The following is a 14373-nucleotide window of genomic DNA, read 5'->3' as shown; positions in this document are numbered from 1 at the left end:
GTGAAGTAGATCCAGGATTGCACATAATAGATTGAGCTCTCTGTCTGTCTGATTCATTCTAGCTCTCTGTGAGGGAAAAACTACATCGTATTGTTTCACACGTTAGTGCCCTCCCTGCGTCATCGCAGTCAGTCTTTAACATAAATACATAAGAAATATTTGGGAACAAGAAGAGGCTGTTCAGTCCATCAAGACTGGTCTCTTCCTAGCATACAATTTGCCCCAATTAAGAGGTTCACGGTTAACAGGACAGATTAGGACCGATTTTCCTGGTGTATTAGATACTTCACCTAGAAAACTTTTCCATGCATTTATACTATCTCGGTAAAGTGTTTCCTAACTTCTGAAGCCTCCAGCTTCCATTCATGCCCTTTAGTCCTACTCTCTGTACTCATTTTTAAAGTAGTTACTGGACAAGATGACCCCAACCTGTTTTCTCATCCGGACAGTGTTTGGGTGATTGTGGAGGTTACAGGAGCAGAGGGTGCTACTTTCTCAAAACACAACACTCTGGAGCCCAGCTATTAGTACGATTCTTATGCAAAATAATTACGTCAAAAACATATTAAAAGGATCGGGGCACCCAAATAAAACAGTTTAAACTTTTAATTATTTTTTATATCACTTTTTCCAAGGCACTAGACCTTGTAGTTTTTAATATGATTCCAGAACTGTTCAAGGATGATTACAATGCTAATGAGTTTCATTCTCGTGTTTGCTAATTGGCGATACTTTGTTCAGGCATGGACATAAAAATACAGTTTACCTGGTGCATGGGCTGATTTCCACACTCCCTTTCTTTGTAAGCCATGCATCATATAGCTATTGAATATATTTTGGAAGCAGTGTTTTTTTAACACTATATTTCAACACCAAACTTCCAGTCTGCTTTGGCTATCATGGTACTAATAGACCCAAACTGATGATGAGCTTTGAGTTTCTAGTGTGTGTGTGTGTGTGTGTTTGTGTGTTTGTGTGTGTGTGTGTTGGGGGGGGGGGGGGGGGTTGTGTGTGTGTGTGTGTTTGTGTGTGTGGGGGTGTGTTTGTGAGTGTGTGTGTGTGTGGGGGGGGGGTTTGTTTGTGTGTGTGTGTGTGTGTTTGTGTGTGTGTGTTTGTGTGTGTGGGGGTGTGTTTGTGAGTGTGTGTGTGTGTGGGGGGGGGGGTTTGTTTGTGTGTGTGTGTGTGTGTGTGTGTGTGTGTGTGTGTGTGTTTGTGTCTACAGTATGCAATAACTAAGTATAACTAAGTGTATGGAAGTCCCCACAGAACACAAATAAGAGATGTCTCATGTAACTGCCTCAACCACCCAGCCATTCACAGCTTGCTGGACACGAGCAAACCCAGGCTCAGGGATCCTGGCAGAGCCTCTGCAAACCTCGCAGTGCAGCAATTTCAGGTCATAGAGAATTTAAAATAGTGCAAGAAAAGGACCACAGAGCCACACATGATAAAACGCATGGCACTTTTTAGATTAATTTCTGGGGAAAACGCTGTTAAGCTAAAAAGCAAGATGTTCTCTCCTGGGATTTAGAGCATCATTTTGTTTCATTTTCTGGACCAAAAACCACGTATTTGGATGTCATTTTGCCTATGTATGCTGCATTTTGCGTTTGAAGAAAAGAGGCAGCCTTATTGTTGTTTAAAACCTTACACTCACTCTTTTTATTGTCTCGAGTTTGGAGCTTTGTATAATTTATCAAAATTCTATTTATATTCCATACATTCTTCAGACAGGATGCATTTAAAATAGTTTGTGTAAAGTACCAGCTGATCATTCTCAGATGCCAGCAGTCAGTAAACAGATCATGAAACATGTATTGAAAAGTTTTTATTGAACCAGAATGCCTTTCTTGAAACTGATGATGAGCTTTAAAAGAAAACTATAATTCATTTTCACCTTTGCTCTTTTATCTGCACAACAGCTTTTGTACGGGTCTTTGGACAACAGGATTTTTCAGGAGGAAAGACAAACATCCCAAAATCCGGGTGAATCTGTATTGCGCATACAGCTTAAACACACATAATGAAATCTTGCATTCCAGATGGGTGTGGATAATGTGTTATCTGCAGCACCCCCATTCCACCACTTTGTTAAAAGACTTGTGTGCAAACCATACTGGACCACAAAGTCCCAAAGGAAAGTTTACATAGAGGAGGAAACATGAGGAAACAAAAGCAGCCGGAATGATCTTTGTTCAATAGGCACTGGTCAATGTGTCCCTATATTATGTCTAATTGGCTGCACTTTTAGATTCTTGGCAGTAGCTTTGCCTGTGTTGATACTTGCTCTCTGGTCAATATTAACATCCTGGGCTGCCTGGGCATAGCGAGTTGTAGGAGACTCCACCCAGGGCCTGTGAGTTTAAAAACTGCAGGTTAACCTGGAACGCTGGCGGGCAAGGTTTCTTCATTGAGCTCTGTCACGTCCCTGCCTGGCTTGCTTGTGGACCGCTATAGACCTACAGACATAGCACATCCCAGCACTGAGGCAGTAGTTTATTGGGACTGTGGAGAGGATCAAAAATAATGTCCTGCTGAGGCAGGGCTAGGACAGGGACAAGGCCAGCTGCTGCAACCGCCTACCAGCAGATGTCACTGTTGCCAAATATGAAGCCATTGCATTTGGCATACTGTACTCGTAAGTATTCACTGAACTCAGTTCTTCAGAGCTGGCACTGTTCTTGGGTCTTACAATCAACACTTCGGATAGAATAATAGATGGCTTTGGTGCCATATTCTGGACACGGTATGGAATTACAGTACAGATTATAACTTTATTAGAACACTACATTGCTTCTGTTGTTTGGATTTGCTGTGTGTATGAAATCAAACCACTGGAACTGAAAATCTTGGAAAATCATCAAAATTTGCAAATTAGTGATTATCTAATTTAATTGCTGACTGTAATTCATTTAAAACAGTAAGAGAAAGGAAAAGGAAAATCAGAGGCACTGTACACAAGTGGCACTGCCTGGCATCCCTTTAGCTAAGTTGTTTGCATTCTTGAACTCGGATCCCTTGGGGAATTCATTGTACCGGTGTGTGACTGTGAACCACGTGCTAGTGAGCATTTCACCTGCTCCGCGCCGGCTCCTATTTTAATGTGAGTGATGGCAGTGTGGGTCCACAGGGTAGAACGTGCTCACGGTGACATTAATACAATTAAAAGAGCTCATTGTCTACAGCAGTTTCACTTGCTAAGTACGTTTGTGCTGCAAATTGGATAAAGATACTTTAAAACGTTCTTGATTGTCTGTAATTCAGTCTAAGGGCCCACCTAATGAACACACTGTTACAGCTGGGAACGCTCATTTTAAAACAATGGACTGGATATTCGTTTTCCTCTGTCAAAGCCACTTACTCTCGATCAGTCACGCACACTGTTGAAGGCAGGGTTGAAAAGTTCTTACGTTGTAAGATGATTTAGAAATCAGCAGCTGATTTGCCAGAAAGCAGCCCTTCAAGTCGGTCTCAGAACAGAACAGACATCCCTGTAGATTCCCACAATTAGTAGCAGTGTTGTGGGGTTTTTAATGTGTAATGTAACGTCTGTATATTAGGGTGTAACAAGGGAGCAATGATATGAGGGCTGGGTGAAAGGGCATGAGGTCACCCTCAAGGGATCAGATGGGATTAGGTTAGAGACCAGGGCAGTAAGAGGTATAAAAAAAAAAAATAAAAAAAAAATAAAGTAATATAAAATGCCAGACGTTCATGTGAAAAGTGCTCTTTTGAAATCACGGATTTAGTGATTGCAAACCCTACCTTTGCAATAACAAGATGAAACGCAGGGCTTTGAACTGTCATTTAATAACTAATGCATTGATAGAGGGAGATGCCAGGGCTGGCTGGTATTATAAAAACAGCAGGGTGGCAATTCTGAGTCGCTCACAGATGCACCCTGCTATTGTTTCCTGGGGGAAACCTTGCTTTGATGTTTTCAAAACGTTCCGTAGTCGATAACTACCTGTTTTCTACACAGCTTTTCGTTTGGGTTCATAAATCAGTATGTTTTCTTCTTTACAGTATCTTTCTGAAATCAGCATCCCATTTAAAAGGACACGGGCAGCAGGGGTAGCACTAAGATAATTAAAGATTAAACTGTTAGAGCACAGCACAGCAGACTGTGATAGAAAGCTACAAACGACAAGCATCACTTCTTGCCTCTGGGCCAGGTAATTCAGGACTGTGATGCTGAAAAATCACTGTGAATGGGTGGAATAATATGATGCATGAAGACTCAGTCACCACATGATTACAAGGTATTAGCAGTACTAAGGATTGGGAGCAGTCCCAAATGTTTAATACTGAGCAGGGTTGATCACATGTATAAGACATGTAAGAGGGCATGAATGCATATGGGTAATGAAATCCACACGAATTGACAGGGCTGAATCCAAAATGAATTACTTCAGAACTGAGGGGAAGTGCAGAAGATTTGCAGGTGTTATTCCTGTGGTATTCAGCTGGAATTAATCATGAATTTGCGGCCGTTATTTTAAAGTTTTGCCCAAAGGTGTGTGCTACACATAAAGACATTGATGCGAGTTACTACAAATCGTCATTAGCACTATATTTTTCAGAAAAGGAAAAAAAAAAACCACAGACATTAAAATTAAGAAACCAGAAATAAAGAAGTCAGACATTTCATTTTAGGGCCTATTAAATAGTCATCAGCTAAAATTGCTGTAGAATTGTAATTGATGTTTTTACCTCACTGTAAAAGAAACATGCTAATGCCAATTTGAGGTACACAGCTTAGAGAATGCAGCTTTAAGTTTCTTATTTATTTATTTTCTACGATTGAGTGTTTTTGAAGTTCTGGATAAATACAAATCAACACGGTTCAGTTAGTTCCAAGACTCACATTTCCCAGCCCAGGCATTATCAAACCCCTATCAATAACTGTATAGACAAACTCAGTAGAGGAAGCTCTTTACAGTAACACAGTATGAGAAGGTCTTACTGATCGACTTGTTTAGCTTCTTACTTCCTCCTCTAGAGATTGATGAGACCTCATCTGCGATGCATGCTGTATAAATCGCACACAATGTCAGCTGACACAAGTCATTGCTGTAAACTTCAGGCTGGCCAAAAAGAAGCAGTTTATCAGATTTCATTGGTCTTCAGCTGGAAACGAGGAAGAGTATCACCTCATTTCTTATTCATATGGTTATAAAGCCACTGTATCCTTCGCTGCTGCTCAAATCATTTATCTTGTAAACAGACATGCCATGACATCCGCACATATTCAATTTATTCCACCAGTTTTTTTTTTGTTGTTATTTTTACTGACCCTTTGTATCATTTCCATTTCCCTAATGTTTTGGTGGAGAGGAGCATGTTAGCATTGCACATGGACTAACCCCATTGAGCTCACTTGAGCCTGAAGGACTCTTTTTCAGAAGCATCATTTTGCATGATATATGTAAGTACACAATTGCATCAGAAAAGAGGGTAAGGGCTGGTTAGGGTAAGGGTTAGGGATATATAGTGCAAAAAGATGTACACATTAAGTACATTGTAAGTCTGCATAATAACATTGTAATTATGTGTAAGCACACACGTATTTACTAAGTAACTATTATGTGAATACACAGCAATTAGAGACACTTCATGTGAAGTGTTACTGAAATTAAATAGCGTCTGAATTGTGTCTGATATAAAGTATCTGTTTTGCTATTTCATAGTTATTGTTTCTTTAGTTGTCTTCCCCCATGCAAAACCTGCTTGGGCTCCATACTGACTGGGCTTGCTGGTGCTTTACTATGCTTTCACAAGGCACTCACTTTGCTCTGCTTTTGCTATTGTATATATCAGTATCTGTATACAATTGCACATAATCTAGTATCAATTGTGTGCCATTAGCTGACTACAAAAGTCAGCTATATACTTACATTATGGCTTAATAAATGAGGAAGCTGGATATAAAGTAATGTCTAATCAAGTAAGTATTATTAGCCTGGAAGCCTGGAAGAGTGATCTGATACTAGAGAAGCCTTTTCATTTGAAGAAACAGTGGAAATTCCTGTCCTTTAATAACGTGACTAGGTGACAGGACAAGGTTACCTTGCTAAACTGCTTATCATGGAGAGAATGGGCTCTGCAGGACAAAGGCAATATACAAGGCCTTCACAATTTTATTATCATTCAAATTAGAACATATAGAAGCCTTCTATCCGACTTGGGAAATAATGGGAGTCATTCATCCTCCTTTTGCATACCTTTCATTTCCTATTCATGTCTTATTAACGTGCATAGATCATCATCCCTGCATAATTACACAAATCTTTTTTTTTTTTGGGGGGGGGGGGGGTTTGGAGAGCGGAAGGGGGGAAGGGGTGTATTGTAGCGTACACTACAGGTAAAATTCATTTTAAAATAGGGCTTTAATAGTAAGTGTTCATGATTCATTGGAAAATCTTGAGGCAAGACGTCATTTAACTTTTCCCATTCGTCTTTTGAGTTAAGAAAATGCCATGCATATTGATCTTATCAAAGACGACTGAATGGCATTAGTTTTTGCATTCGCTATACTATGTGCTTATAGCCTGAGGGAGTTAGATTTAGCGACCTGAGTACCACCTAATTCAGTCACTGAAATGAAGAAACAGCAGAGCAGGGGAAGATCAGGGATAACTTACAACTTATTTGGGTGAAATGAGTTATTTTCTCAGAAAATACAATGCAGTTAGTTTATGCTATTTATGAGGCACACAGCCACGCATCCTGCTTTTCTCATTTTGGAGTTTGTTATTTATACAGCTGGGTAAATAACAAGTGATGCATCCTTAATTACAGATGGCAAATTTATTCCGCACATCCCGCTGTAGTAGATGAACCTTGTTTGTAATTCATTACCTTCACTTCCTTCTTTCCCTTGCTCCCTTCCTCCCTTCTTTCGGCCTTTCTTTCTTTGTTTCTGTGCTCACAGTGCAGGAGGTTGTTTAGCCTCAGCTCAGCACCTCCTATCTAAAGTAATTTAGTTAACATTCATCAGGAGAAAATGGATTTCTAGAGAGAAAACAAAGTCCTATCTCACTGCGGCACTGATAAAAATGATGGATAACACGGGCAGGGGACAATTGGAGACAATTCAATTCCGCCTCCATTATGTAATTCACACACTGCGCTCAGAATAAAAGGAGTTTCAGATTCCGTGCTCACGTCCCTCTCCTCGGGTTATTAAAAGCCATGTAAACCAATTGGGCTTAAACATAATTACCTTAACTCTAAGCAGCAGATCGGGTTATTAAGTTTAGTTTTCCACCGTGTCACACAATACGTGATACCTTGTACGACAACCTGGGAAAAAAAGTCTGTACCGCTCTATGGGGCTTGAAAAGGACAGGGGATTAGAGCCAGGGCCACATTCATATCAGAGACTTGTGTTTACAATGTTGTTCCCCTTTTTATTTTGATTTAACTGTTAGGAAGATACTGTGCCGGGTATGACATCTGGATACATTTCAAAACACAGCTAACATTACATTAGCTACACCTACACTGTCATTTTTAATAAGATTTAGTGGCTGTGCTCAGCACACAATACTGCGATTATGATGATGAGTTCCCTGATAATATCATTCTGTTGTAAGTACATGGATTAAATGATATTACAAAAGGCTGGTACAGTGTAGCTGCAGTTTAGTTAATGTACCTGAGCTGAATCCCAATATCCTCTAGGATCATGGCATCTAGACCGTTAAGCTCATTAAGCCCCTAGTGGAGAACAATAAATATGCTACATAGAAGACGGCTGGTTGGCTCATGGTAGAAGTGGGTGGAGTCAACAGAGGTCAAAATATCACATGATGTCTCAAGAACCAGGAACAATGGCAAAAGCACACAATGCCTAAAACAAAATAGCAGGCAACAATAAAGCATTTTAATATTAAAGCATTTGTCGCAAAATGAGCTTCAAGAGTCTTTTGATTACACCCAATTACACGTAATTACACAAATGATTACAATGAATTACAATGCAACTACATTGCCCTACATGTTTAATTATAAATGTATTTATGCTAATAAAAGTGGATGCTGAATGCTTCCTCAAGCATTCCTTGGGCTATCCATTCCTCTTCATAAGTTTACATCAAATACCTGCCGAGAGCAATAAGTAGAAATACATCAAGTGAATGAAAGCCATGCAATATTTAACACCTCCCGTCAAACAATAAATGTGTTGGAAAACAGGCAATAAAAACACTAAATTATTCATACACAGTTTAGCACGAGATATACATTTCTGCATTACGGTCACAAATAATGAAGGCTGTGTAAAGCAAGGGGGTGGGGGTGGGATGGGGTGACAAAGCCAGGCAGCTTGTAACAACAAGGTATTCATTTGCTTGGCATGATAAAATACATTACGAGATGCTTAGCACTGAATTTCTTCATGAAGATGTCACGTTTGCGGGCGGGGGGGGGGGGGGGGGGGGGTGTTATGCCCATAAAACAAACAAAGAGAGAACACCACAAAGGACGTTGTGCCAATGCGGACAGCCAGGACTGAGCGGGTGAGCGGGGGTTTTCGGGTGTGTGGTTAGCATACTGTACGTCTCATCTTCACACATGACGAATGAATATAGAACATGCAGGGTTTGTGTAATCAGCTGCTCTGTGCACTGGGGTATGCCTCACCTAGGTTATCATATTCTGATACTTCAGCACATAGGCGAGTGATGAAGTTGTTGCCAAATAATGTGATTTTTCCATTGGCTCTGGTTAATTCTTCTCTCTGGCTGCACATTAGCAGTGAAATGCCTCCTCAATTCCTCTTTCCAGACAAACCCCATTAAGAGTTTAATGGTCGGCTATTGGTTTTAGGGCACGTCGTAAATAAGATGTTTGAAAGAAATTGGACGTGAAAATGAGGCATGGCAGGAACAGAGCATATGGAAAGGCTCGGGAAGCAGTATTTCAGGGATGTCTGGGTCACATGACCAGTTAATAAACTGCCTCTGCGCTCAAAGTGATCATTGCTTCCATGTTGCCTTCAGAGATTAATAAAGGGAGATCATGGGGAATAAAACACTGCCTAATGTACCGATCATGTTCAACATCCTAAAGAGGAACATAAGCTACAACTGTTTCAAGCCTCAGGCTGGTTACCATGTTGGATTTTAAAATACAGTAGCCACCCCATCCCTTGAGCTCTGACCCTTGCCTCTGGATTGAACCATGTGTAATAAGGACCGGTGACAAGTGTCTGTATTGCGATTTGCAAAATAGCCTTCGTAACATTCTCACACTTTATATTGAGGCCCTGTCATCTACAGTATAATAACTACAGTAGTTATGGGCTTTGTATAACCACGTCACAGCAAGCTGGAGTGTACAGACAGGCAAACGGATCACAATCCATTCTGGGTTAGGAATAGAAAGACTTTTAATGTTCTTCACACTGCGCAGGTTAAATTGAAATGTACTTTCATTTGTATTTTAACCCTTTTCTTCTCAGTTTTATTTTAAGTACAGTATATGCATCTTCATATATTTACATCTGATCTTGCAGTCAGGTGAAAGGATAATAACTAAAACAAAAATCGAAAGCAAAATCTGGATGTGAGTGTCACGTATTCCTACACATATATTATTTCCTTGTGCCGAGAATAATATACTCCATTGTAACCTCCAGTAATGTTTAGTGACCTGTGTTATTACTATCTTAGCAGGTTGTAACTCATTCTACAGAAAGCATTAAACGTTCAACTCCTGAAGTCCTGAACAACAATGTCTTTAAGGATTAATCAAGAGACTGACAGGATTGCACATGTGCACATGCTCTGGCAAATACTGAAATAGATAATCAAATACAATCAACATCATAATCGTATATTTATCAACATGCAGCTCAGTATTTAGTGTGTTTTCAATGATATAATAATATTAATAATAATAATAATAATAATAATAATAATAATAATAATAATAATAATAATAATAATAATAATTGCTATTAGTCTAATAATACTACATTATATGAATTTTAAATGAGCTAGTTAGCTAGCATGTGTATAATGTAATACAATAATGTAATCCTTCTTATAATTTCCAGCCATTTTTTATTTATTTCCTAAGCAGTCACATTCAGAGCCATTCGTGTCATGGTTATGTTGCTATATTCTTACTCAAACCAATATCAGAAGATGATATCCTGCCCCTTGTATTGATTTTGCTGTGCTGCTGCAGGGGTTAAATGCTACTGAAAATGAGATCAAAGTATCAGCATTGCTAATGTGTAGAGAAATTAATTACATAGTTAACTGTTATTCCTTAATGCTGTAAAACTGAATTGTGTTTAAAATAATACTGAGACGTTAAGAGCCACTCTGCTGTTCGTCATTCAAGAACAATACCTGTACATTATTCATAGCCAACTGCAGAACATTTGGATGCTTGAGATGCAAGATCTTATATACCATTTATTATATCCTAACTGAGTCTCTTAATGTCTCTTTATGTATATACAGTATATCCTTAACAAATTCCTGTTTGCTTGTTTAAAAAAAACAACATAATTATACATTAATAAACACTATTTTATAAATTGACACGTAGGATGTCAAAAGTAAAATACTGTTTTAATTTTTATTGACAATTGAATATTGAGTATGAAGCTGAGGGTTAATGAATTTTGCTATTGATTTTTGATCAATGCAAGTGTGATTATAAATTCACAACAGTGATTTTAATTTGATGCCTGGGGTCTGCAGTTTTGCACATCCTTATGAATATTTGGATTTATTGCTATATGCAGCATATACGAATGTTTATAGATAGGGTACTTTCTGCAAGCACATGGTGCCATAACTTTATATAACTCCTACAAAGTTCTGCTCTCTCGGGCTGTCAAAACGCTTGCTCTTCCCAGCCCAATGCATCGGCCGTACAGTGCCGTAAATCAGAAATGCAAATCCCCTACAGCACATTCCCCGGCCACTGTTCTCTCTTTACTCAGTCACTCACTGGCAGGGTGACTGATGTCTTGCAGTCGTACACATTGCTGACGATGACATAAAAATCCAACGACCCAGTTAATGATGATCCGATGAAGCCCTGGTGTAATAAGCTCCTTGATAAAAGACAATCAATCAGACCAAATACCCTGGGCTGTAAATACCCTGAATGTGTCCGGGGGGGGGGGGGGGGGGGCATTCAAATTAAATGAGTTAGAATAAGATGAATAAGGACATTTATTGGACTGAAATATTTCAACTTTATTGATTGTCAAAAGCTATAGTATGTATAGGCAATTGTGACACAAACAGCCTCTTTATTGAGACATGCATTGATGTTTAATGATTTTTCTTTCCAAACCCTTTTAGAAAAGTTTGAAAAATGTAATTGGGAGTCTAGTTTAGTTCCTGTGTGTATTACCATGAATAAGCCATACATTAGCAGACCACAGCATCAGCAGCAATGTCAACGCGATGGTGGTTGACGTATATACTCGATCTGGTATTGACATGGTCCTGCTCTACTAGATACTGCCATGGATTACCAGCAGAGGAACTGAAGACCATCTGGTGAGGGATCATTAAGCAAAACAGTGAAAAGAAATAAGTAAGAAATGTTTTTATTATCACATCCTGATGGCATTTTGAAACTGTATTAATTAAAAGAAGTTTTGTAATCTTGTAACCTCAAAGAAACTGAGGGGGGAACGAAAATGCCTGCTGAGTCTGTGAAGAGCTGCTTTCACAGTGGGGTTTGGAAGGGATGCAAGATATTTAACAAGGTTTGAGCACACTGGCTCATTAGAAGCAAGCCTGGGTCCCATGCTGAGGTGGTACAGGGCAGACATTCAGAGTCCCATCTGCATGCTGAAAAAGAAAAGTTTAAGAACAGCAGCTTAAATGTCATTTTAATCACACTGGCCTGTTTTATGGTGCTTTGCAATCACTCTCACTGTTTCTAGGTTATTTGGCTCAGATACACGGCTCCTCCTTTATAACGCTGGGAGCCATATTAACAAGACCACATCATTTGTGTTCCTCCGTATAGCAAGGATGAAAGTGGAATGGCGTTAAGGGGCACATGGGAGCCAGAACCATGCTGCTTTCAAACTAGGCCAGCACTGGTTGCCTTATAAAGGGGGAGCAATGTATTAAAGTGACCATTTCTCTCTAAATCTGCCTTTTAATGGCTTTGAGCTTATCTGAAGAATTGTAAGGCTTAGACTTAGGGTTAGGGCTAGTCCTAACCCTGACCCTTAACCTCATTCCATTCAAATCATATTACAATGTAACCTTTCAAATCGGTCAGCTAAACGTATACTCTCTGCCTATATATGTGCAGAGTATGCAGGGCTAGCAGAGTTGAAAGGTCGCATTGTCACATGATTGGAATGGAATGTGGGAGATCTGTTCTGTCCCGACACTTGGGATACTTGAATCGAGCTCAAAGCATCTCAAAGCCAGAAAAGGGCTAATGACTCAACTCAGTTTTGGTGATATAGCTAGCTCAGAACCACTAAGAATGATCACCAGGTAATTTCTGGGTAAGATGTTAAAGGTTCTATTGGGATTAACAAAACAATGATCTGCTCGTCTGTTAACCCTTCAACAGCTAGAAAAAAAAGTGGAGTAGAGAATGTGCAGATAATGTGTAAACAATAACACCAGTGAAATTATTCCAGTCCTAACAATGATTGCACCGGGTTATTTAGGCAGGATAACCCATTGGAAACCAAGGGAGGCCTTTAAAAAGAAGAACAACTTTCTCACACTCCACACCAATGAGCAGTCTTAGTGGATGAAGGCTTCCAGCTGTTTTGATAGGTTTTCGACATGCACTGTAAACCCATGAAGACACACGTCCCCCATACTGAGCATAATGAGGATGACAGTGAGATGTGACTTGAGGAGCCTTCAAAGCAAAACTCAAAACAATCATAAAGCTTTACTTTAATTTGAGTTTATCAAGCATTAATATTGAGCTTACTAACGTATTAACATGTTTCGTTCATGATTAGTTGATGGTTTGTTTATATGAATTTATATTTTTAAAGGTGTGTTTAAATACATTTTTTAAAACAATGTTTAGAATAGTGGTAGCATTAACAGTAAAATGAACAACATCTGCTAACATGTTAGTGAGCTAGTTGTTAGGAGTTATACAAACTGCTGTAATAGTGCTTCATTAAAGCAAGCATTGCTGCAGTAATTAAAACCCTTCATTGTTTGTCCTCATTGCATCACAGCTAATCTGCAGTGATTTTCTTATTATGGTATGCCTGGTCGGTCTGGAAGCAGTAGTTGTAAAACTGGGATACAGAAAGACTGATATCTTTTGACAGCACAGGAGCTGATGAGAATGCACTGGCATTGTATAAAAGAGGAAGCTCTAATGGGGGAGTCAGAAAGTAATTTCAGGGTCCGTTAGTATGTCTCCAGGACGCTCTCAGATAACAGCACCTTCTTTGGAAATCTGCAGTTTTCTGTTCACTGTTTAAACTTTGAAGTGTCTCTTTACAGCCGTGGATGACCCTGCTAAGTAACAGAATCTGCATCGAGAACATCACGCTTCTCTCGCAGTGCTGCTTAGCACTGTGTGTTTTTCTGCTCTGTCTCTGCCCTCTTCTGTGCCCCTGACTGACAGGTATAGCTGCTCTGCTATTTTAAGCCATCTCTAACAAGCCCCGTCAGACAGGCCTGAGATCTTACTCTGTGCAGGTACAGCTGAAACAGCACAGCCGGCGCGTACGGATTTGGCAAGCCACCCACTTTCCTGGTGGGCATCCCAGTGTGCAGATCATTCCCACGGGAGCCATTTATCAATAAAAAAAACCGGAGCCCTGAATCTCCTCACTAATCCATTGCTTGACTCGGCTTTCTGTCTGCACGTCCGCTAATTAGCTGTAAAGAGCCTGAACTTGGGCAGAAAGGATTTTTTAATGGGTTTTTTACATTTATTTATTTATTTATTTATTTTTTAAATGTTTTAAAAAAGTATTTCTATTTCTATTGTTTTAGTATTGCCTGCTACAGTATGTATTTCTGTTTTCTTCATCACATCACATTATGTTTTTTATCCAAACTATGGTAGTCACTGCTTTCATCTGACCGGTTGATATGCTGCTGTTAGCTGGCATTTCAAATGATAATTTTGAATAACAAACCATTTGAATTATAAAACCTGAAATAAAATTTTTTACATCCTATTCGTACTGAAAGTACATAAATGGGAAATGTGAGTGTAATTACGAATGCGCTTAATGGCACAGTAAAGTATATGCCTATGTGCATTGTAACTACATTGTAACAGCAACTCGGGCTCACTAGATTACACCAGATGAACTTCATTGGCTCCCTTTGTACTAATTCCGTGCAGCATGCCAACAATACAACATGCATTCCCTGGGAT

The sequence above is a fragment of the Acipenser ruthenus genome, chromosome 23, assembly GCF_902713425.1.
Source record: "Acipenser ruthenus chromosome 23, fAciRut3.2 maternal haplotype, whole genome shotgun sequence".
In the NCBI taxonomy this organism is placed as follows: Eukaryota; Metazoa; Chordata; class Actinopteri; order Acipenseriformes; family Acipenseridae; genus Acipenser; species Acipenser ruthenus.
This window is presented reverse-complemented; position numbering follows the sequence as displayed.